The sequence below is a fragment of the Mobula birostris genome, chromosome 19 (genome assembly GCF_030028105.1).
Source record: "Mobula birostris isolate sMobBir1 chromosome 19, sMobBir1.hap1, whole genome shotgun sequence".
NCBI lineage: Eukaryota > Metazoa > Chordata > Chondrichthyes > Myliobatiformes > Myliobatidae > Mobula > Mobula birostris.
The window spans coordinates 56,615,733-56,642,749 of NC_092388.1; the positions used below are offsets into that span (position 1 = coordinate 56,615,733).

At 40.5% G+C, this 27,017-nt stretch overlaps 1 protein-coding gene across 10 annotated transcripts in view; it reads right to left on the reverse strand.

The window, feature by feature from the left end:
* The window catches only part of atxn1a (ataxin 1a), a 310,350-nt gene that overhangs the window by 59,250 nt on the left and 224,083 nt on the right, over positions 1-27,017 (reverse strand). The window contains exon 7 of one of the 10 annotated variants that reach the window (XM_072283643.1): positions 17,874-17,973. The exons of the other annotated variants lie outside the window; for them this stretch is intronic. The gene's annotated coding sequence lies outside the window, so the exon portion shown is untranslated. The remainder of the gene's footprint in view (positions 1-17,873; positions 17,974-27,017) is intronic. 10 annotated transcript variants of the gene reach the window in all.

The following is a 27,017-nucleotide window of genomic DNA, read 5'->3' on the forward strand; positions in this document are numbered from 1 at the left end:
GCTGTGAAATGGGGGCACCTCTTTCTGCCTTATTAGGGAGAGAGAGAGCCTGTGGTATGTCAAATACCAGGTGAACAAGTAATCTTTGGAGTACTGCAAGTCTGTGCCTTTGCTGTTGGTTTGCTCACGCTTGAGTGCTCGGTGGCGGGTGCTGATGCTTTTTTTTGCTAGTGAGGGGGAGATCGTTGCTTGCAGCTGCTTACGTGCAGGAGGGAGGGGAGATGGGGGCACTTTGAGGTTCTAACATTTAACTTTCATTCATTCTTTGGGGGCACTCCTCTGTTTTCGTGAATGGTTGCAAAGAAAAAGCATTTCAGGATGTATATTGTATACATTTCTCTGATATTAAATGTACTTTTGAAACCTTTGAATCAAGAGATAATGGAATCTGATTCACTCTATCATTGGCTGCATGTCTTTAAAAGCCACAGCACAAACCTGTGGAAATCTCTCCCCAAATTCCCCAACACTTGTCAAGACTTTAATAAAGTCCATTTAATCAAGCCTTTGCTTATCTGTCTTAATAGCCCCTTATGTAGATCTGTGCAGAGGTTTGCGTGATGACATTCTTGTAAAATTATCTTGGAACATTTTCGTTCTTTAAAAGGTACGATATAAATGCAAACTATTGCAATTTTATCATGGAAAATATGCTGCCACAATGTGTGATCTGTAGCACTGAGAAACATACTTGGTACAACCAATTTGGTACGACTAGTTCGAAAAATTCCTCTAATTTGTCACCCGGATATATAGATTTAGAGATTAAAATAATCAGTTTACAGCAATTAAACTGAACTATATAAATGAATCCAGGGAGAATAAAAAGTTCATTTTTATATTTACTGAACACTTATGTCTCTTTAATTAAGTGCAGAAAACAATGGATATTTTGTCAAACATAACTGTAAACCAAAGTGCAGTAAATGGGTTAACAAAAGCACTAATTTTAGATGGTTTCATCTCCAGCATTGATACGACATGTTCGGTGAGCTAATTCCTATCTGTTACAAGTCTGAAAAACTAAAAGCCACAATACATCATAAAAATTTATGGAATTTCCTACTCTAGTAACACCCTTGATAATTATTTGCTTAAACCTGAAAGTTAATGTGGAAAATCTTTAATATGATCCCATAAAAAATATGCTAAATTCAGGTACTTTAAAACAGCTTTTTGAAAAAAGGAACATTTTCTGCTTTTTAGATTAATTGACCTAAAGTTCCAGATTTTCATCTTGCCCTTTCTTGAAAAGTTGTGCAGCTTTTCAGATCATTTATATTAATTTCAATTAATCCTTCTTATAGTAACCCTAATATAACTGGTTTGCCTTTGTTTTATGACATTATTACTTTTGTCATAATGTGGGAAGGTCTATAGATGCACAGTGAAGAGTATTGTAACTGGTTGCATCACAGCCTGGTATGGAAACACCAATGCCCAGGAACAGAAAGTCTACAGAAAGTGGTGGATACAGGCCAATCCATCACTGTCAAAGCATTTCCCACCACCTAGCATGTTTACCTGGAATATTGCCACAAGAAAACAGCATCCATCAAAGGAACTCCACCATCCAGGCCATGCCCTCTTCTTGCTTCTACCATCAGGAAGGAGGTACAGGAGCCCTAGGTCCCACACCACCAGGTTCAGAAACAGTTATAACCTTACAACCAACAGGCTCCTGAACCAGCATGGATTACTTCACTAACCGCAACTGTGAACTGATTCCACAACCTATTGACTTACTCTCAAGGATTCTACAACACATGTTCTTGGTATTATTTATTTGGTATTTGCACAATTGGTCTTCTTTTGTATATTGGTTGTCAGTCTTTGTTCATATATATTTTCAAAAACTTTATTGTATTTCTTTATTGTATTTCTTTATTTCCTTGTAAAGGCCTGCAAGAAAATAAATCTGAAGGTAATATATGATAACAGAAATGCACTTTGGTAATAAATCTACTTTGAGTCTACTTCATGTTAGAGTGCTAATCATGTGGCAGTAACTTTCGTACCAAAATGTACAAAGACACAATGAAATTAATTTGCTAATTATACATCCATTCTGCAAGTATATTAAATGTCCTGTGGGTGCTTTTGATGCCTATATAATCTTTAGACAGATAGGGATTCTTTATAATCTTTAGACAGATAGCAACTGGTACTCCATCACAAAACAGCCAATGCTTTTCATTATTTAAAATGTTTTTTTTCCCTGTGAATCAACACCTGATTGATGCCAGTTTCTCACCTATCAGCCAATGCTGGTACAAGTCAGGAGTGGCTATCTGGAAGAAGATAGTCATAGTCATACTTTATTGATCCCGGGGGAAATTGGTTTTCATTACAGTTGCACCATAAATAATTAAATAGTAATAAAACCATAAATAATTAAGAGTAACATGTAAATTATGCCAGGAAATAAGTCCAGGACCAGCCTATTGGCTCAGGGTATCTGACCCTCCAAGGGAGGAGTTGTAAAGTTTGATGGCCACAGGCAGGAATGACTTCCTATGACGCTCTGTGTTGCATCTCGGTGGAATGAGTCTCTGGCTGAATGTACTCCTGTGCCCAACCAGTACATTATGTAATGGATGGGGGACATTGTCCAAGATGGCATGCAACTTGGACAGCATCCTCTTTTCAGACACCACCGTCAGAGAGTCCAGTTCCATCCCCACAACATCACTGGCCTTACAAATGAGTTTGTTGATTCTGTTGGTGTCTGCTACCCTCAGCCTGCTGCCCCAGCACACAACAGCAAACATGATCGCACTGGCCACCACAGACTCGTAGAACATCCTCAGCATCGTCCGACAGATGTTAAAGGATCTCAGTCTCCTCAGGAAATAGAGAGGGCTCTGACCCTTCTTGTAGACAGCCTCAGTGTCCTTTGACCAGTCCAGTTTATTGTCAATTCGTATCCCCAGGTATTTGTAATCCTCCACCATGTCCACACTGACCCCCTGGATGGAAACAGGGGTCACTAGTGCCTTAGCTCTCTTCAGGTCTACCACCAGCTCCTTAGTCTTTTTCACATTAAGCTGCAGATAATTCTGCTCACACCATGTGACAAAGTTTCCTACCGTAGCCCTGTACTCAGCCTCATCTCCCTTGCTGATGCATCTAACTATGGCAGAGTCATCCGAAAACTTCTGAAGATGACAAGACTCTGTGCAGTAGTTGAAGTCTGAGGTGTAAATGGTGAAGAGAAAGGGAGACAAGACAGGCCCCTGTGGAGCCTCAGTGCTGCTGATCACTCTGTCGGACACACAGCGTTGCAAGCACATGTACTGTGGTCTGCCAGTCAGGTAATCAAGAATCCATGACACCAGGAAAGCATCCACCTGCATCGCTGTCAGCTTCTCCCCCAGCAGAGCAGGGCGGATGGTGTTGAACGCACTGGAGAAGTCAAAAAACATGACCCTCACAGTGCTCGCTGGCTTGTCCAGGTGGTCGTAGACACGGTTCAGCAGGTAGACAATGGCATCCTCAACTCCTAGTCGGGGCTGGTAGGCGAACTGGAAAATTTAAAAGGATCCTCAGGGTTGGTCTGCCTTTCTACAGCTAATTCAAATGCTTATGCAATTGCTGCTGTAAGCTTAACTGTTGTGCTCCTCTATTCCTAATATTTAGGGCTGCTTCCTCATAGCTCCAATGATTCAGGTTCTATCCAGACCTTGGCTGCTGCCTGGGTACAGTTTACACATTCTCTCTACAACCACACGGGACCTCATTGGAAGCCTTGGTTTATTCCTACATCTCAGGACCTACCAGCAGGTAAATGAGCCAAAGTACAGGTAACTGGAAACAGAATCAAATTTTATGGGAGTTGAGATAGAATACATTACAAAGCTACAAGGGAAAAGGGAATTGGGACTGATGGCATTGCTCTGATGGGCAAATGGTCTTCTGCAGCATGGTAATAAATCTGACACACTATCACACCCCTGCAGTTGCATGCCCTTTGCTAGTGGTTGCAGCATCTAAATTTAGTGAGCAATGTATTTTCTGCTGGAAGCTCACCAGTAGCAAATAAATGTTTCCTTTGCAGCTTTCATTCTTCTGGTCCACAGAGGAAAGCTGAGCGAGGAGCCTGTGGGGGATGTAGCCTGTTGAACAAATGGATATTTAACAAGGCCAGTTACCCTCGGGAGAGACATGGATTTCTATATCAGGGTCTTCTTCCAGATGAGAGTCTAGAGAAAGAAGGCAAGGAGAAAACAAGGCACAGACCAAGTAAAGAGATTCATCAAGAATAAGGTAAAGACTGCAAAAGATATGCAGACAAAAATTTGGAAGACAGAATGACAGACAAAGGTTAAGGTACAATAAGAAGGAAAATCAAAATACTTCAGATACTGGGTACCTGAAGCAACTCTAAAAACAATGCCACAGGAATTTAACTGACAATGAAACTACGTGTGCTGTTATACCTTTCACAAAGTGCTGTGTGCATTTATTCAAGATCAATATTTTTTTTGCAAGTTCCTCTGAACAGCCACAACATTTTAACTGCAAGGAAATAGTTCATGAAATACATTAAGTGCCTCTGACACCCGAGTTAAATTTTTAAATCAGTATTTGGTATGGATTTTGGGATAATACTGCTAATGGTTAGCTCAATGTTTTACAGTACACATGATGTGGATTCAATTTCCACCGCTGCCCGTAAGGAGTTTGTACTTTCTCCTTGCAGGTGCGCCGGTTTCCTCCCACAGTCCAGACATACTGGTTGGTAGGTTAATTGGTAAGTTGTCCTGTAATTAGGCTAGGGTTAATTTGGCTCGAAGGGCCAGAAAAACCTATTTTGCACTCTGTCTCAAAATAAACATGACTATAATTTGCATTAGCTTAGGAACTGCATCGTTGCTTTTAGCTATCTTGCCATAGATCTCCCCATGTGCATGGCAAAGATGGAATAATGCCTTCATTGTTTTTTTTAAAAGACCTCCGTTGTTGTTAAGCACAGTTTATCCAAAATCATACATTTGGCCAACTGCATTTTGCTGGAGATGCTCTAATGCCGCCAGGGCATAAAGCAAAACTACTTCACAAGATGACATGCCGTTGTGCAAGCTTCTGTTGTGCAAGTTTTGGTTATGCTAGGCATTCCCACAGTCTAAATTAAAATATCAACTTTTAATGCAACATATGAATACATTCTCACAATCGCGAACACTAATATCAATATCACATAATGACATTTAAATACTTTTATTTAAATATTAAATTCACAACACATTGATGGAAGGCACAACAATGTTAAATTTGAGATAAAATAATCATATACTCCCTTTCTATTCTTTTTTTATTATTTGGAATACAAGTCCATCTATTTTGCTCAAGCTTGTATTCCAGGACTAGCCACAATTTTAGTCAAGCTGTTCCAGCGTACCTGCACAACTAACTGGAAGATTGCATAATTATGTGCTATGCCAAAAACTAGCACAAATTTAATCTAATAAATTACTTTTCACAGGCATTTATCTGCATCACAAGAGGATCCATCTACTTTCATTTAACTGAATTGCACTATCACCATCAAATCATCCAACCTCATAAGACGCCTGTGATGTTTTGAGGAGAGGTCACCAAATTTGAAATTTTAATCTCTCTCTCCTCAGATACTGCTTTCTACTTCAGGCTTCTATTGACTGCAACATTTCAACTCCTCACCACCCGAGGAAGCCCTCATTGATTAGAAACTTCACTGAACAAGCCATATTGTGATTGCAATAGCAGGTCAAACTAATTCCTCTATTTACTAAGTCAGAAATATGGAGGAGTAACATCCATCTGGTCACATAAGGATAACAAGAGGCCTGAAAAACTAGCACCTTAACAACAGTAGTTATTAATTCTAAGTACGAGGACTTGGACAGAGTGTGCTGTCCAAATGGAAGATGCCCAACTTGCAAACTTGTAAGTAGTCCATTTTTAATTCAACTCCCCAAGAATGAACAAAATATGACACATATTACCTTATCAAAAGAAAGAACAGAATACTGGTGAGGGTAGCACAACATTGCATCAGATTATAATTGGAGCAGTTTTTTTTATCAACCTAGTATGGATATGAATACAAGATTAGAAAAAGAGTAAATCAAGTTGGCTCTGGAGCTTGTTCTGCCTTTTAATCAGAATATCTCTTATCTGATCTAACCCTTAGATGCATTTTCATGCCTGTTTGCTAAAATCTTTATCAAATATTTTCAAGGCATGGAAAACAAATGGCTTACAAACAGTAAAGGGTTAATAAAGCTCTACCTGAATAGTCAGAGGACAATTCTTAGGCCATGAAAAGAAGATTAACATCTGCAATAAAATTCCTTTAATTTGGCATGCTTGGAATTTTGATGATGCCAGACTAGCAGACTTTCTAGACTATTATTGTACATCATCATTAATTCCCCATTTCATATTTAAAAAGTTACACAGTAAAATGATACATTTTTACAGACAACCTTAAGTTTAAAGGGAGTGTGGGAACTGGGCCCCAGCAAGTGGAAGGGGAGAGCACAACTATCAGCTGGGAAACATCAGTTAATGAATGGTCCCTTTTAAAATGTATTAGTATGGGAAGTTGCTCATGTCCATCTGCCTTATTCCTTTCATTCTCCAGGGACAGAATCTGAACGATCAGGATTTCTGAGTGGCAGGAATTTGGGTCATCAAGGGTTTTACTATAATTTCTCTTCTGACCGATATTCACGATTGAAGTTCTCTTCCTTACACATCTCACTGCTCATGTCAGAATAAAAGGAAAACAGTTATTGCCAAAAAATGTTGAACAAAACATTTGGGTGGGTAAATAGCTATGGAGTGCTCATCAGATTCTTTTTTCCCCCCAAATGCATAGAGGATACACTTCAAATAAATTGACATCACCATATTAGAATAGTAACAAAACAAGGCACTAGGAGTAGGAGAGCATAGAAAAGGCTCACCAGTTATGCAGACATGTTGGTAATGCCCATTTCAGCCATTTGATTTTAACTTCATCTCATTCAGACTTTTTACAGCAGGTTATAAACAAATTCAGCAAAAACAGAGAAGAACGTTGTTCTTTGCATTTCCGTCAAAATACATCAAATGACTGCTTGTGTTTGAATTAAAAGCTATATCTACAGCCTTGGCATTTAATCAACATTGATTGCATTTACTGGCTCATACAGCAGAAGGAAACAAAAAACATGACTTCAGCACATTCATCACTTGAAGTTTAAACTTCACCACATTTCCTAAGGAACTGAACTTTGAGCAGCACCTAGAGCATTGTGAAAACTGGAACAAAGGAGTCATCAGTTTGCTCTGATTCATGAAAACAGGCACACCGCCCCCCCCCCACCACCACCCAGTGAGATCAAACACTGTAAATTTCAAACTCTTTCAAAAACGCAAAGAACAAGTTTTCCAGGTGACTGGTACCAGATTTCTGACCAAAAATTAACTTTATAATATTTAAAATCTGACATGATGAAAAGCAATTCTACTTTTGATGTGAAATCAAGTGATACAGTGAGTTTGTTACAAAAGCAGAGATAGTTCATAGAACAAATTTAGGGAAACCAGTGGAAGCAACATTTTCATCAAGAATAAAATAAGATCATATTGAATGTGCAGATATGGTGCCTTTTTGGGTCTGGAATAGAGATAAAAATGTCAACTCAAATAACAATAACACACTCATCCCTTTTCTCACTTTTATCAAAACCCTTGTTCGTGCTGTTGAGCATCAGAAAAGCTCAGATGACAAGTTGTTGGTTTCCTATAGCAAACAAAACAGGGCACTTAATGAAGTACATGTTTGTTACTCAATTTTCTAGAATTTACTTCAAGGACAATTCAGGATGACATGCTAGTCAATGATATTAAACTTTCAAGACAGCAGACAAAATCCTTCGGAGAATAACGGACATAAAGTGGGTCAGCGCAGTAGCATAGTGGTTAGCACAATGCTTTACAGTACAAGAGAATGGGGTACAATTCCTGACATTGTCTGTAATGAGTCTGTATGTTCTCCCTGTGACCGCATGGGTTTCCTCTAGGTGCTCCAGTTTCTTCCCACAGTTCAAAGGCGTACGGGTCGGTAGGTAAATTGGGCATTGTAAATTCTTCTGTGATTAGGCTAGGGTTAAACTGGGGGATACCTGGGCGGCATGGCTTGAAGGGCCAGAAGGGCCTATTCCGCGCTGTATCTTAATAAACATATAAAGTCAGATGAGATATGAAAGGGTCCTCCATATTCAAAAAAAATATTTAATTTAGTACACAATAACAAATAAATCAAAATATTCACATCTTTTTATATCTGGATGGAGGGTAAATAAACACCAAATCTACACACAAAATCTATATAGTCTGTTCATAGCCAAGTGTTAATTGTGGCCGATCACTCTGGCACTGATACTTAGATCACTTACTTTCAATTACTGCAAAATTTAAAAATATTATTTTTTCCCATATTCCCCACCTGACATTCAATCTCTTTATTCTTCTTGCTGGACCCAATTTGATACTGCATCCATCCAATTAAAGTAACATTTCCATCTTAGCCTTAAGCAGCTTTACAAGGTTTTGTCTGAAAAGTATACATTCATGGGCTCTGTACTCTAATGATCTATTCACTTCATAATTTTGGCAACTTGCAGTGCAAAACATCTGAAAACCTAAACTGCAACATTAAGTTTTACTGATGCCAATAATGCACTATTTTAGCAAAATATCATACTGGTAGTGTGTGGCATTCCAATTATTGTGTGACTGTGTGTGACAAAATTGATGTATAATCTGGTGCCTTGCAGGAAAGCAATGCAAGTCATTTGTTCAATCAGACCAGGTAGAAACATGTGTTGCTCAAAGAATTTAACCACAAGACTATTTTTCAATAATAAAGATTTTCATCTGGATTCTGGAACTGTGGACCACCTCATACCTCAAGAGTCACTTTTCAGCAAAGGCAAATGTGATAAGATACACCATCACTTTCAATGTGCCAGCCCTGCCTTTAGCCAAATGAGGAAAAGGTCATTTGAAGATCAAACAACCAAGCTCTCTTCTCGCTGCTGCCATCAGGGAGGTGGTACAGGAGCCTCAGGACCCATACCATTAGGTTCAGGTACAGTTATTACCCCTCAATCATCAGGTTCTTGAAATTGTGGGGATAACTTCACTCACCTCAACAATGAACTATGATCTCATATGGGCTCAACCTATGGGCTCATTTCAAGGACTCTTCATTTCATGTTCTTGATATATTTATTGCTTATTTACTTCTTCTTATTATTTTGTTTTGTTTTTCTTTTTTTTGTATTTGCAATTTGTTTCTTTGGTTATTTATCAGACCTGTTGTGTGCGTTTTTTTTTGTATTTACTGTGAATGTCCACAAGAAAATGAATCTCTGTTGTATGTGGTGATACACAGTATATGTACTTTGGTAATAAATTTACTTTGAACTTTGAAGGTAGTAAATCTGGCACAAACCTCATGGTATACTGGGTAACAGCGACCCTTGCCTTGCATTAGGCTTCTGAGGCCTGGGCTAAATAGAGCAGGAACTTCATGGTACTGGATAGGTACCACCAATTACAGAGTCAGAAAGATCCCCAACTTCACTGGGATTCAAGCAAACCAAAGTCTCTGTCCTCCCCCAGGCCAATATATGTGATAATGAGGTTCTAGTTATACTCAGTCAGCTCTATTCAGCAGGCCCAACTGTGAGGTCATCCACTGGATCTCAAAATGATAGATCGGTCTTTCCATTAGGGGCAAAAAAATAACAGTAATGATAAATAATTAAGATTTTATTTCAAACAAGAGAAAATCTGCAGATGCTGGAAATCCAATTCAGCAGGCCACTTAGCATCTACGGAAAAGAGTAAACAGATTTTATTCGTAGGTTTTGCTACAAACATGTTCAACAGGCAGAGAGAAACAAATGAAAGGTCTTGCTCACAGATGTGTTTTGGTTTGACTCAAAGCAATGAGATTCAACAACTTTGATTACATTAGAGGGAGACTGACAATTAAGAGTGTTGAATCCTGTTGCTCTCATGATCCAAGGTTCTTTGGAAGTCAAGGATGAGACATAAAACTTGTTGTTTACAACCATTTTATTAAGGATAACAGAACATAGAACATAGAATAGTACAGCACAGTACAGGCCCTTCGGCCCACAATGTTGTGCCAACCCTCAAAACTTGCCTCCCATATAAGCCCCCACCTTAAATTCCTCCATATACCTGTCTAGTAGTCTCTTAAACTTCAGTAGTGTATCTGCCTCCACCACTGACTCAGGCAGTGCATTCCACGCACCAACCACTCTCTGAGTAAAAAACCTTCCTCTAATATCCCCCTTTTATCCACTCTATCTATTCCTCTTATTATCTTGTACACCTCTATCATGTCTCCTCTCATCCTCCTTCTCTCCAAAGAGTAAAGCCCTAGCTCTCTTAATCTCTGATCATAATGCATACTCTCTAAACCCGGCAGCATCCTGCTAAATCTCCTCTGTACCCTTTCCAATGCTTCCACATCCTTCCTGTAGTGAGGCGACCAGAACTGGACACAGTACTCCAAGTGTGGCCTAACCAGTTTTATAGAGCTGCATCATTACATTGCGACTCTTAAACTCTACCCTTCGAATTATGAAAGCTAACACCCCATAAGCTTTCTTAACTACCCTATCCACCTGTGAGGCAACTTTCAGGGATCTGTGGACATGTACCCCCAGATCCCTCTGCTCCTCCACACTACCAAGTACCCTGCCATTTACTTTGTACTCTGCCTTGGACTTTGTCCTTCCAAAGTGTACCACCTCACACTTCTCTGGGTTGAACTCCATCTGCCACTTCTCAGCCAACTTCTGCATCCCTCTGCAATCTTTGACAATCCTCTACACTATCTACAAAACCACCAACCCTTGTGTCGTCTGCAAACTTGCCAACCCACCCTTCTACCCCCACATCCAGGTCATTAATAAAAATCACGAAAAGTAGAGGTCCCAGAACAGATCCTTGTGGGATACCACTAGTCACAATCCTCCAATCTGAATGTACTCCCTCCACCACCACCCACTGCCTTCTGCAGACAAGCCAATTCTGAATCCATCTGGCCAAACTTCCCTGGATCCCATGCCTTCTGACTTTCTGAATAAGCCTACCGTGTGGAACCTTGTCAAATGCCTTACTAAAATCCATATAGATCACATCCACTGCACTACCCTCGTCTATATGCCTGGTCACCTCCTCAAAGAACTCTATCTGGCTTGTTAGACAGGATCTGCCCTACACAAAGCCATGCTGACTGTCCCTGATCAGACCATGATTCTCTAAATGCCCAGAGATCCTATCTCTAAGAATCTTTTCCAACAGCTTTCCCACCACAGACATAAGGCTCACTGGTCTATAATTACTTGGACTATCCTTATTACATTTTTTGAACAAGGGGACAACATTCGCCTCCCTCCAATCCTCCGGAACCATTCCTGTGGACAACGAGAACATAAAGATCCTAGCCAGAGGCTCAGCAATCTCTTCCTTCGTCTCGTGGAGCAGCCTGGGGAATATTCCATCAGGCCCCAGGGACTTATCCGTCCTAATGTATTTTAACAACTCCAACACCTCCTCTCTCTTAATATCAACATGCTCCAGAACATCAACCTCACTCATATTGTCCTCACCATCATCAAGTTCCCTCTCATTGGTGAATACCGAACAGAAGTATTCATTGAGGACCTCACTCACTTCCACAGACTCCAGGCACATCTTCCCACCTTTATCTCTAATCGGTCCTACCTTCACTCCCTGTCATCCTTTTTTTCTTCACATAATTGAAGAATGCCTTGGGGTTTTCCTTTACCCTACTCGCCAAGGCCTTCTCATGCCCCCTTCTTGCTTTTCTCAGCCCCTTCTTAAGCTCCTTTCTTGCTTTTCTATATTCCTCAATAGACCCATCTGATCCTTGCTTCCTAAACCTCATGTATGCTGCCTTCTTCCACCTGTCTAAATTTTCCACCTCACTTGTCACCCATGGTTCCTTCACCCCACCATTCTTTATCTTCCTCACTGGGATAAATTTATCCCTAACATCCTGCAAGAGATCTCTAAACATCCACCACATGTCCATTATACATTTCCCTGCAAAAACATCATCCCAATTCACACCCGCAAGTTCTAGCCTTATAACCTCATAATTTCCCCTTCTCCAATTAAAAATTTTCCTGTCCTCTCTGATTCTATCCTTTTCCAAGATAATGTTAAAGGCCAGGGAGCGGTGGTCACTGTCTCCCAGATGCTCACCCACTGAGAGATCTGTGACCTGACCCAGTTCATTACCTAGTACTAGATAGAAACCATAGAAAAACTACAGCACAGAAACAGGCCCTTTGGCCCTTCTTGGCTGTGCCGAATCATTTTCTGCCTAGTCCCACTGACCTGCACACAGACCATATCCCTCCATACACCTCCTATCCATGTATCTGTCCAATTTATTCTTAAATGTTAAAAAAGAACCCGCATTTACCACCTCGTCTGGCAGATGATTCCATACTCCCACCACTCTCTGTGTGAAGAAGCCCCCACTAATGTTCCCTTTAAACTTTTCCCCCCTCACCCTTAACCCATGTCCTCTGGTTTTTTTCTCCCCTTGCCTCAGTGGAAAAAGCCTGCTTGCATTCACTCTATCTATACCCATCATAATTTTATATACCTCTATCAAATCTCCCCTCATTCTTCTACGCTTCAGGGAATAAAGTCCTAACCTATTCAACCTTTCTCTGTAACTCCGTTTCTCAAGTCCCAGCAACATCCTTGTAAACCTTCTCTGCGCTCTTTCAACCTTATTTATATCCTTCCTGTAATTTGGTGACCAAAACTAACACAATACTCCAGATTCGGCCTCACCAATGCCTTATACAACCTCATCATAACATCCCAGCTCTTACACTCAATACTTCGATTAATGAAGGCCAATGTACCAAAAGCTCTCTTTACGACCCTATCTACCTGTGACGCCACTTTTAGGGAACTTTGTATCTGTATTCCCAGATCCTTCTGTTCTACTGCACTCCTCAGTGCCTTAGCATTAACCCTGTATGTTCTACCTTGGTTTGTCCTTCCAACGTGCAATACCTCACACTTGTCTGTATTAAACTCCATCTGCCATTTTTCAGCCCATTTTTCCAGCTGTCTTCCTCACTGTCTACTACACCTCCAATCTTTGTATTATCAGCAAATTTACCCCTAGTCGGCCTGTCCACATACTGTGTCAGGAATCCATCCTGGACACACTTAACAAACTCTGCCCCATCTAAACCCTTGGAACTAATCAGGTGCCAATCAATATTAGGGAAATTAAAGTCACCCATGATAACAACCCTGTTATTTTTGCACCTTTCCAAAATCTGCCTCCCAATCTGCTCCTCTGTATCTCTGCTGCTACCAGGGGGCTTATAGAATACCCCCAATAGAGTAACTGCTCCCTTCCTGTTCCTGACTTCCACCCATACTGACTCAAAAGAGGATCCTGCTATATTACCTACACTTTCTATAGCTGTAATAGTATCCCTGACCAGTAATGCCACCCCTCCTCCCCTTTTTCCACCCTCTCTATCCCTTTTAAAGCACTGAAATCCAGGAATATTGAGAATCCATTCCTGCCCTGGTGCCAGCCAAGTCTCTGTAATGGCCACTACATCATAATTACATGTATGTATCCAAGCTCTCAGTTCATCACCTTTGTTCCTGATGCTTCTTGCATTGAGATACACACACTTCAGCCCTTCTACCTTACTGTCTTTACACCGTTTATTCTGTTTCTCTTTCCTCAAAGCCTCTCTTTTTGTTAGATCTGGCTTTACTCCATGCACTTCTTTCACTGCTCTATCGCTCAAAGGAAACAAGGTGAAAGGAAAGAGGAAAAGAATCCAGGAGAAAGAAAAGAGCAAAGAGCACAGACAAACATGGCTTGGTCTTCTTATACCAGACTACTGATAGCACAATTCCACTGAAATGCCATAGCTTAAATTAACCAATAAGGTAGACCCTAATCAAGTAATGTGATAACCATCATTGGAACAAAGAAGTTTTCAGAAAAAAATACAGAGGCATCTGCAACTACTAGCAAACTCACTGATTACGTATACATAGGTAATTATTTAAAAATATCAACAAGCATAAGGAAGTTCAACTGCAAAGAAAACAACAATTGTACAGTCCAGTCTACCAAGAGTTAAAATTATTTCCTCTGGTGGTAAAGTTTTAAAATAGCATTACATAACTTTAAACGCAAGAGCTAGGAACAATGACAGAAAGCATTTCTTCACACAAAAGAACAGCAGATATATAGAGCTCTATTTCCAAACAACTTGAGGTTGGGTTTAATTCAAAATTTCAGAACTGAGATCTATGCATATCAGACAAGTCTAAGAATGGTAAAGAGGGTGAAGATACAGATCAGTACTGAATAGTAACTGAATGATGAAGCCTGTGCAGGAAGCTGAATGGTATAATCCTACAACTATAAGAAAACAAACACTAAAAGCAGGAGTCACCCACTCTCTGTACTAACCTTGATTCCTTCAATGTCTAAGAATGTACAGTCTCTGACAAATGTATTGAGCAATTCATCATCTTGTTTATTCAATTACAAAGATTCACTCCCTGTAGGTGAAGAAATTACAGCTACTTCCAGTTTTGAGTGCCAACTCTTTATTTTGAGACTGTGACAACTAATTCAAGATACCCAACCTGGGGAAACATCAACTTCATACCTCCACACCTCAAATATGCCAATCTTTTCAAAGGCCTATGGCCGACAGAATTGGGTCTTTAATGAAAGGGAAACATCTTGGGACTTCCTGGCCCATGACCACTCCAAATGGAGAAATACAAAAACCTTGAGTATGGGCAAAGGGCACACTGTCCCGTAAAACCAACTAACACCACATTCACCTGGAGGCTTTATGGAACACAAGTGCCACAAGGACAATGACAATTGTATTTAATTGGTTCAACTTTGCTGAAGCAACTATTTCATTGCCAGCACAGCCCGAACAGCAGTCACATTCATTCACATCTACCTTTGCATTGTTAATGCCAGCTCAAAGAACGGTGTGCAAGAAAATGGCTTCAATTCATGGAATGCTGGCAAGAGTACCAGAGAAGAAGGGAGCTCTTCCAGTGGGACACTTTTCACATAAATTGAATTGAATCTGTGACCCAGTTAATTGAATAACTGAGCTGTGGGTAAGCTAGAGAATCATAAATATAGAGTAATAGAAAGCCACAGAATGAAAACAGGCCTTTCAGCCCACATTACTATCAATCACCCATTTTAGGTCATCTGCATTAATCCTATTTTTATTCTCTCCATATTCTCATCAATTCCACCAGGATTCTACCACTTGTGTGTAAATTCCTCAGATTTACACTCAAACAGTGATTTACAGTGGCCAATTGAACTAGGAAACTTGAGCTAGCAAAGGAAGCCTACTCAGTCACAGGGAAAATGCAGACAACACCCAGGGCCAGGACTGAGCATGGCTCTCTGCTGCTGCATGGCAGCAGCTCTACTAGCTATTCCACTGTGCCAGTAAATCTCAAAACGAAAGAGCAGTGGGTAAGGAGGTACTCCCAAATTTTTGCAATTCAGATAGTGGAGTTCAGGAGTTTCCTTATGGAACTCACAAATCACAGAGATATAGAACAAAACTTCATTCTCACAATCATATGAGGAAAGATATGTAAATAAAAACAAAATGTTTACAGAGAACTGAACTAGGTTACCAAGGCCAATGATTGGAGGCTGTTGGTTCACAGCGGGAGGTCACTTAAGGGGATTTGCTCTGGAAACCGACAAGGCAATCTCCTCTACTGGCCTTTGTTCAATGATACATTATCAAACATTGTAACATCCATTGCTAATTAATTAAAACAACAACTCTTTCTCTTCTGCTAACAGTACAGTCAGAATTCATCTGCCTCTAAATCCTACACCTGCAGAAGGCATTACTTTTGATAGGAAACCTTTCCATTAGAATCCATCTCTACTTATAACACAGGGTTCCATGGGAAAAATGGTTTATGGAAAAACATGATACGGAGTGGTTTCTAGGAGCACAACCTCTTTGTAACACTGACAGCATCCTTAACTTGGTCCATAGGATGTGGGAACATTCCATTGATGGGGCAGTGAAGTTACCCCTTTTTGTTCAAGAACCTGATAGTTGAGGGGTAGTAACTGCTCCTGAATCTGGTGGTGGGTGTCCTGAGGCTCCTGTACTTTCTTCCAAATGGCAGCAGCGAGAACAGAGCAGGTCCTGGGTGGAGGTGGGGGAACCTGATGATGGATGCTGCATTCCCGTGACAACTGTTCGAGTAGATGTGCTTAGAGGTGGGGAGGGCTTTACCCATGATGGACTGGGTCACACCCACTACTTTTTGTACGATTTTTGATTCAGGCATTGGTGCTTCCATACCAGGCTGTGCTGCAGACAGTCAATATACTCACCACCACACATCCATAGCAGTTTGTCAAAGTTTTAGATGTCATGCTGAATCTTCACAAACTCCTAAGGAAGTAGAGGCACTGCCGTGCTTTCTTTGTAATTGCACTTACATGCTGGGCTCAGGACAAGTCCTCCGAAATAAGAATGAAAAATTTTAAGTTGGTGACGCTCTCCACTTCTGATTCCCCCCCAAGGCAATGAGGTCTGGCTCATGGACCTCTGGTTTCCTTCTCCTGAAGTCAATAATCAGCTCCTTGGTCTTGCTGACATTGAGTAAGAGGTTGTTGTTGTGACATCACTCAGCCAGATTTTCAATTTCCCTCCTATATGCTGATTCATCACCACCTTTGATTCGGCCTATGGCAATGGTATCGTTGGCAAACCTGAATATGGCACTGGAGCTGTGCTTAGCCCCAAGTGTAAAGCGAGTAGAGCAGGGTGTTAAGCACACAGCCTTGTGCATCTGTTCTCATGGAAATTGTGAAGGAGATGCTGGTGCTAATCCAAACTGACTGGTGTATGTATGAAAAAATAAGAGGATCCAATTGCACTAGGAGATATTGAGGCCAAGGTCTAGGACTTCACTGATTATTTTTGAGGGGATGATGGTATTGAATGCTGAACTGTAGCCAGTAAAGAGCATCCTGACGTATGCATCATTGCTGTCCAGATGTTCCAGGGTTGAGTGAAGAGCCAATCAGATGACATCTGCTGTGGACTGGTGCTCTGGTAGGCCAATTGGAGTGAACCAAGTTACTTCTCAGGCAGAAGTTGGTATGTTTCATCAACAACCTCGTAAAACACTTCATCACTGGAAATTCAGGAAACAAGCTTCCACAACAAAAATATGACAACTATTAGATTATCTGCTGTAATAATATTAAATGAGAGAAATTTTTTGATCAAGGGTGTAACTTCTCTGCTCTTCACCCAACTAGTTCTTGAAGACCTTCTAAGGTTGCCCATGAAAGTAGACAGCAACTCAATTTAAGTTCTTGTCCAAAGGAACACACCTCCTACATTGTACCATTTCCTTAGTTCTGACCTGGATAACCAGATGATATTTTGTGTGCTTTAAAAACGTGAATGTGAACTCTCAAATATCTGATATATGCCAAAGAATTTGAACTCACAACTTTCAAATTCAAATAAAAATGCTTTACCAACTAAGCCACGGCTGACAAACACAACTCAAAAATATTTCTACTCAGAATGATGAGTCTGAAAGTGTCCATATAATTACATCCTATTGTTATTTCAACAGTTTACTGTTCTTGCATGACCTGAACACCTACTAAAGCACTGAAAAATAAGTTGGGATACTTCAATTGTAATGTTTTGGAAGACTTCTCCACTTACCCCACTGTACTGACAGAACAAATGAATCCATATAGGATCACATCAGGAAAGTAAGCGAGTGCATTTGGTTAAGACATGCTAGCATCTTTATCAAATCATCCTGCAGGTCAAAGAGAAGGAAAATCTGAATCACCAACATCAAATATGAAGAGACAAGAGGCTACAGATACTATAACATGGAGCAACACATGATTTACTATACACATCTGACCCTTTTTGACTTCCCGAACTGCATCATCTTACAACTGATGAGAGTAAATTCACGAAAATGATTCCTGTATTGAACGACTTGCCATATGAAGAACGTTTATTGGCTCTGGGCCAGTATTCACTAGAATTCAGAAGAATGAGGGGTGACCTCATTGAAACCTATCAAATGTTGAAAGGCCTTGCTAGAGTAGATGTGGAAAGGATGTTTCCTGTGGTGGGGAAGTCTAAGACCAGAGGACACAGCATCAGAATACAGGGGCATCCTTTTAGAATGGAGATGAGGAGGAACTTCTTTAACCAGAGAGTGGTGAATCTGTGGAATTCATTGCCACAGGCGGCTGTGGAGGCCAAGTCTTTATGCATATTTAGGGCAGAGGTTAATAGATTAGTCAAAGCAGGAAGGGAGAAGGCAGGAGATTGGGGCTGAGAGAGAAAATGGATAATGAAATGGCAGTGCAGATCTGATGGGCCAAATGGCCTAATTCTGCTCCTATACTTTATGGCCTTAAATTCCACCCATCATCTCTCTGCCCAACTTTCCATCTGATCACGTTACATTACCAATGCTTCATTGCTATCCACAGCACCAGTAATTTTCAAGTCATTTGCCAAAGTTACTAAATGATTCCTCCTACATGATACTTCCTAAGTTGTTAATATATGTCACAAATATTGGTCAGATAAGCCATCCCTGAAGTATACAAATGGTCACGGACTTCCAGAAAAGTAAATTTTCCATCACCATCCTCTGAGAAGTTTTGCCATAGTGTCAAAGGGTAGCACTGCAAGTTGGCTGATGCTCTGAAGATTCAGTTACTGTAAACTAAATGAATGTATGCCAAATTCCTTTCTCAGCATGAATACTTTCACATGTTTCCACTGTATAACTATTTTATGCGAGTTTCAGAATCCTCCAAAGAACACTGATGAAAGTGATTTTGGAATTCATAGCAGAATGTTGTCCAAATTGGGAGAAGAAACAACAAACAATGAGATGAGGAAGCACTATTTATAATATGAAATATTAGTTTTACACAGGCCAACTCATTCTTCTGCTATTGGCAACTAATTGGTTTGAGGATAAGGCTTGAGAATCTGAAACAAGTTCCATCTTCAGAGTCGAGCAAACCCACTTTAAAATCACTGACCGACATTTCTCCCATGCCTGCTCTGTTTACTGTACTCTCTCACACAAATACAAGGATTGCTAGTTTTTATTTGGCATGATAAAACCAAAGCAGAAGCATTCCATTGATCTGTGGTTGCCAGGAAAAGAAAACACCACAAATATTTTTAATCATATTGGGGGGGAAAAAACTGAGCCTAAAATAAAATCAGCAAAGATTTAAAATCCAATTTTGATTATGATTCTGAGTTACAACAAATCAGGCAATTTGAACAATTCATATTAAAAACATTTGATTTATCAGAACAGAAAAAGGATATCTTAGAAATTTAAAAAGTCCCTTAAAAATTAAAGGGAAAGTTTAAAAGAATTTCAGTATTCAAGAGTATGTTATTCCCTGTAACACTGTAAAAACTGGGCTCTTTTTTATATGAAAAAGGAATATCAGGATGACGGTAAGGAAAGAAGACGTGAAAAAAATGGGATTCAAGTAAAGAAAAACATGAGCTTGACTCATCCCATTTCAAAGTATAATCTGATAAAGAGATTCAGATAAAATTACATTGTGATATAAACACAAAAGATTCTGCAGTTGCTGGAAAACCTGAGCAATATACACAAAATGCTGGAGGAACTCAAGTCAAGCAGCATCTATGGAAAAGAATAAACAGTTGACATTTTAAGCTGAAACCCTTCATCAAGACAGGAAAGGAAGGGGGGAGACGTCAGAGTAAAAAGCTGGAGGGTAAGGAGGCCGAGCCAGAAGGTGATAAGTGAAGCCAGGTGGGTGGGAAAGGTCAAGGCTAGAGGAGGAATCTGATGAGAGAGGAGAGTGGACCATGGGAAAAAAGAGGAGGAGGAGGGACACTAGGGAAGGTGAGAAGAGGCAAGAGTGGGGAAACGAAGCAGGAGGAAGGGGGAGGGGGAAAATGACCGGAAGTTTGAGAAATTGATACTCATGCCATCAGGTTGGAGGCTACCAAGATGAAATGAGGTGTTGTTCCTCCACCCTGTGAGCAGCCTTGTCATGGCAAAAGAGGAGCCTCAAATTCCAGTAGGTCACCTCTAACCTGATGGCATGAATATAGATTTCTCTTTCCAGTAAATTTTTCCCTCCCCCCTTCCCTCTGTTTCTAATCCCCACTCTAGCCTCTCACCTCTTCTCCTCACCTGCATATCACCCCTGGTGCATTTCCTTCTTCCCTTTCTCCCACAGTCCACTCTGGCCTCTTACCTCTTCTCCTCACCTGCCTATCACCACTCCCTGGTGCCCCTTTCTTCCTTTTTCCCATGGTCCTGCCAAATTCCATCTTCTCCAGCCCTTTAACCTTTCCCATACACCTGGATTCATCTATCACCTTCTAGCTAGTCCTCCTTCCCCTCTGCCACATTTTTATTTTGACGGCTTTCCCCTTCCTTTCCAGTCCTGAAGAAGAATCTCTGCCTGCAACATCAACTGTTTATTCATTTCCATAGATGCTGCCCTCACCTGCATCTGCTCCATTTTCCAATTGTCCATGCTCATTCCATCTTTCCAACTCCTCTTGTCCTTACTTACCACTCCATAAGCCTCCACATCCAACACATCATTCTCTGCAACTTCTACGTTCTCCAAAGGGATCCTACCACCAAACATATTATTACCTTCCCTCCTTCCACCTTCCACAGGGATCCCTCAGTGATTCCCTTGTCCATTCATCCCTCTCCACTAATTTCCCTCACATCACTTATCCCTGTAATGGGCAAAGTGCTACACCTGCCCATTCATCTCCTCACTCACTTCAATTCAGGGCCCCAAACAGTCACTCCAAGTGAGGCAACACTTCATCTGCGAATCTGCTGGAGTCGTCTATTGCGTCTGGTGCTCCCAATGAGGCCTCCTCTGCATTGGTGAGAACTATCACAAATTGGGGGACTGCTTCCTCAAGCACCTCCACTGCATCCGTGAAAAGTGGAACTTTCTGGCAGACAAACATTTTAATTCCAATTCCAACATGTCGATCCATGGCCTCCTCTTATGTCACAATGAAGCCACCCTCAGGGTGTAGGAGTGATACCCTGTATTCCTTCTGGGTAGCCTCCAACCTGATGGCATGAATACTGATATTTTCTTTGGTAAAAAAAGATTCCCTCCCCCTCCCTTCTTCTATTCCCCACTCTGGCCCCTTACGTCTTCACACCTGCCCTTTTCCCCTATGGTCCACTCTCCTCTCCCATCAGATTCCTTTCTCTCCAGCCCTTTACCTTTTCTACCGACCTGGCTTCACCTATCACTTCTAATGAGCCTCTTTCTCGTCCTCCCACCTTTTTATTCTGTCGTTTTTCTCTTTCCTTTCCAGTCCTGAAGAATGGTCCTGGCCCAAAATGGCAACTGTTTATTCATTTCCATAGATGCTGCCTGACCTGCTGAGTACCTCCGGCATTTTGGGTGTGTTCCATTGAGAGTTTTTTTTTTGAAAAGATGTTGCAACCCTGTTGAATCTGCTGTACTACTGCTTGGCAAATTTAAACTTCATGAAAACAATTTACATGGGCTGTCATCTAGAATTTAAAATAATTAATTTTTGCTTTCTTATTCTCATAATAGAAACTTTACAATAAATCTTGTACTTTAGTACATAAGTAACCACCTGGAGTGTAGCGGTTAACATGACACTATCATATCTCAGGGCATTCCTGAACTTGGAGTTCAATTTCGGAGCCCTCCTCTACGGAGTCTCTGTACATCCTCCCCGTGGAATGCGTGGGTTTTGCCCAGGGGCTCCAGTTTCCCTCCATAGTCCAAAGATGCACTGGCTAGGTTAACTGGTCACTGTAAATTGTCCAGTGATTAGGTTAGGGTTAATCTGGGTTGTGGGGCTGCTGGGGCAACGTGGCTCAAAGGACCGTAAGGGCCTACTCCACACTGCATCACAAAATAAATATGCCAGCAATTAAATTCTAAAAGGCTTATAGATTTACAATTTAGATTTAAATGCAAGAGATACATTAAAGGAATCTGTAGATGACACAACTGTTGTTGGCAAAATCTCAGATGGTGGTGAGGAGGCATACAGGAGTGAGACAGGTCACCTGGTTAGACGGTTTTGCAACAACCTTGCACTCAACATTAGTAAGACCAAGGAACTGATTGTGGACTTCAGGAAGGGGAAATTGGGAGAACACACACCAGTTCTCATTAAGGGGTCAGCAGTCAAAAGGGTGAGCAGCTTCAAATTCCTGGCTGACAACATCTCAGAAGACCTATTCTGAGCACAAAATATTGATTCAACTAAAGCAGCATGCAGGTGGCTATATTTCATTTAGAGTTTGAGGAGATTTGGTATGTCAGCAAAGACTATAGCAAATTTGTATAGATGTACTATGAAGAGTATTCCAACTGATTGCATCCTTGTCTGGTATGCACAGGATTGAAAAAAGCTGCAGGGGTTTGTAAGCTCAGCCAGTACCATCATGGGCACTAGCCACCCCACCAATGAGGACACCTTCAAAAGGTGATGCCTCAAGAAGACGACATCCATCATGAAGGACCCTCACCATCCAGGACATGCCCTTTCTTAGTAATACCATCAGGGAGGAGGAACTTAACACTTTAGGAACAGCTTCTTCCCCTCTCCCATCAGATTTCTGAATGATCCATAAACACCAGCTCACTATTTTGCACTATTTTTAATGTATTCAATGTAATTTATAGTAAATTCTATGTATTGCATGGTACTGCTGCCACAAAACAACACAGTTCATTAACTATATCAGTGATAATAAACCTGATTCTGAGATATAAAAGTAAATTTAGTGGTTGAGAATGAGGATTAAAGCTTTAAATTCCAGAAAAGTGTTACAGATCTGATCAGTTAGAAATAAATGTGACAAATACAATTTAACTCGGAGAAGTTGAAATAAACACACATCAAGATGTGAAGGAACAGAGACTTCCAATTTAATGTCCATACATCCTAAAAGGGTAGTAGGATAGATCTATTTTTGACTGTTGTCTACTTCATATGCCAGGGTATTATCACTTTGTCTGATAATATATTAAATGTTCAGTTTTTTTTGTTTTAGCTAAGGATCTGGGTACTAAGATATGCCTATTGCTGGCACAGTTGACTCATTGGGGATATCTTAAAATCACAACCGCATGATCCATTGTGTGAAGCAAGATAGCTTATGAGTAATCTTAATGCTATGACATTCAAGTTCCTGTAATGGGAAAGATAGAAAGTGTTGATTCCTCTGCCACAAACACAGCTTTTTCATTCTAAATCAACCAGCCATAGAAAAGTTCTTGAGCAATGAAAGACTGCATTCTTGACTGAGGAACTCACTGGGTAATTATTTAGTAACTTGCTGATTATTTTTCATTTATTTTCGCTCTTTCAGAAACTAAGATCATACCTATTTGTACAAACAGAAAACAAAGGCAGCAGAAAGCAGCACAAGAAAACGTGGCTCTAACATGTGATTTTTTTTAAAAAGGAATTTTTCAGAAACAGTGACTTGTAATTATAGAGCTCAATACTGCAAAGATTTATAGGATTTAAACAGCAATCATTTAAGTGTTTATTTACTTTTTCCTCCTTTTATCCTGGTTTTCAATAACATGAAACGTAGTTGCAGGATTAGAATATTAGCAGAAAGAGATTTTAGGAAAGCACACATCCAAACATTTTTTCCATGCTAGATTAATTTTAAAATTATTGTGATTAATTGGGAGCGAAGATCTCTTTGCAGAACACCAAGTGTTTATTCTACTCCCATTCTGATCTTTGTGCCTTTGGTTTCTCACACTGTTCTACTGAAGTTTCAAGAATTTCAGATAACAAGCCCTTCCAGACTGTGCCAGAACTAGATGTAGAATGGGAAGAGCGTCTGGCAGATCAGGATGGATAAACAGGATTGGAGTTTCTGATAGGCAACCTAGTTGGCTGGGTGTTGAGGGAAGATAGGTTAAGATCATTGTCTGGGATGTTGGCTCCATCTCACTTTCATTGGCCTACTGACTATTCCCACACATGTAGTTTCTGCTTTTTAAATCTCTGGTCAGTTCAGGTGTTCTCTCTGCACAGAAACTGGCAACTTGATGGGCATTTCTGTTTTGTCCTTTATTTTAGATCTGCATTAACTGCTGTATTCAGCATTGCTTCTTTCTGTTGTCCATCCTCTCTTTTCCTATATGTGTTATAGGCAAGTTAGCTACTATTAATACATCTTCAAAACACCCTCTCAGGCCAATATGAAACTTGTGTCATTCATTTTCTCCAAGCACACATCACCACACCTCGCCACACTAATCAACCCCACACGCACTTGCTCTCTACAATTTAAAACAAGCCCAATTACAAAGGTTAGCCATCTGGTGGTATAGTGGCATCTGCACTGGACTTTGAGGTGAGTGGTCACTGGTTCGAATCCGGCCGGCTCCTTGAACACTTTCTATCTGTGCTGGGTTGAGCGCTGAGCTAGCAACTCAGCCTCGTAAAAGAAAAAGACAAAATGCTAAAGAGATGGCAAGGTTTCTGCCTGAAGCATCACAAGACACATAAAGGAATAACAACAACATCAATTTCTAAGTTTACCCAGCTCTGATGAAAAAATCACTGACCTAGAAAAACATCATTAACAGTTTCTTTCACCACAGATGGTGCCTGGCCTATTGAGCCTTTCCAGCATCTTGGTCTCTTATTGCAGATTTAGTGTCTGTAGTTTATTTGATGAAGCTACAAAGCCAAATAACTCCAGCACACAAGACAATAGAATTTCTCTGGTAACACAAATAATAACCTGCTTTCACAATCTGCTGCTATGCATTCTGGCTATTTGTCAGTCTATATACATATCAAGTGACTGGCCTATGCACTGTTCATTGGACTCATTTCCATCAAATGTCTTGCTTCTAATAATCGTCTTTCCTGGGCAGCATTTTGCTAGCCATTTCTTTACTCATTCCCGTGTACAAGCTCAGTCAAACAATATTTGAAATAACAGGTACGTACCAATAGTCACTATCCATTCAGTTAGGTTCTCATACCAAACTGATTTGCTAGTTTCAGGAAATTAAAACCAGTCTGTAGCTACAGGTGGTGCTTAACCCACAAATAATTTGGAAGCTGAACATACTTTACAAATGTTTCTAATACATAATGGTTTTGGACATAATCCTTTATAAACATGTCCCACATTATTAACAAGTTTCTATCCTACTGCTCCAAAGATGAATCATACTAAACTGAAGTAAGCCAATTTCACTTAAAGAAGCTATGTCATTACCAAATATGTCGAATTGGTATGGCACAGTTTGACACTATACCTAATTTACTTATTGCTGGGTCCCAGGTCCTGATCACGATTAAAATAATTCACTTTAATATGAGAATGATGCATCTCATGGTACAAGGCCCACCATGCTCTTCATATTCAGACATTGATTACTTGATCAAGATTCAGGATAACTGCTGGCATCCCTGGAAGCTCAAAAAAAAAAGCCTACCATCTTTTTATAGTCACAGCCTGGAACAAGCCATTTGGCCCACCATGTTGTCATCAACCAGTGAAGAGTCATTCATATCAATTCCATCTTCCAGCACTTGGCCTATATCCTTCTAGGCTAAGGTAATTCAAGTGTTTGTTTAGATACTTTTTGAAATACTGCAAGTGACTCTGCACTCACGACTCTCTCAGGTAGTGCATTCCAAGTACTCACCACTCTCTGGGTGATAAAGATCACTCTCAGATCCTTTCTAAATCTCTAACTCATCACCCTAATTCTATAGTCTTTCAACCACATCTCAGAATGACAATAATATGGTAATCTTACAGTAATATGGACTGGACTTCAGGTAACTGAGGATGAGAATTATGCCTGCCACTAGCTATCCACCTCTCCTCCCCAGTCCTAAATCATTAAGAAAAAAAGCTTTCTTTTTTGGAAAGAAGTGGGAGAATAAGACATAGTAGTATTTATTTCTGTGACAAGATGAAAAAAGTCTTTCAACTGTTCCTGGTGTTGCTTTTGCTTTGACACTAATTTTCAGCTGACAAATCAGTCTGGCATTAAGTCTCCAAATCTTAGACAATGTCACTGAAGCCCGTTCATCCTGCCTAGCTCTCGCTCTTTCTTTTTGTTCTCATTCCATATGCCAAAAATAATTGATTTTCACTCAGAGCAGCACAGTCTGAGGTGAGAATAGAGGTACTATGGTTAAAACTTCATGCCTAAATGCTCCCTAACGCCACATCATAAAATGAATTCTGTGACCCGTTATTCAGTCATCCTTGCCCAAGACATGGTGCAGCAAAAAAAGTGCAGTCAAGAACTATACCAAGTAGGAAAGGGGATAAACAAAGGAAGCACACTGCAGACGAGTACACCACAGTGAACTTAGTTGCTTGTTTAAAATATGCCAGAGGGAAAAAATGGATTTTTCCATTGTTGTTCTTCACTAAACCAAGTAGTACAAATCAGCGGTCCCCAACCACCGGGCCGCGGACTGGTACTGGGCCGCAGCGAAATGATATGATTTGGTGATATGAGTCAGCTGCACCTTTCCTCATTCCTTGTCACGCACTGTTGAGCCATTACGCATGTGAGGTCATTACCTGCACATCATCCATGTCAGCGCAGGAAGGAGATCAACTCCTCGAGCTTGCAAAGGACGGTGGGCTGAAAAGTATGTTTGACATAACATCTCTGCCGGTATTCTGGATCAAAGTCAAGGCTAAATATCCTGAGATAGCCACGAAAGCACTGAAAACGGTGCTTCCATTTCCAACATTTTTCTGCGAAGCCGAGTTTTCTGCAATGAATG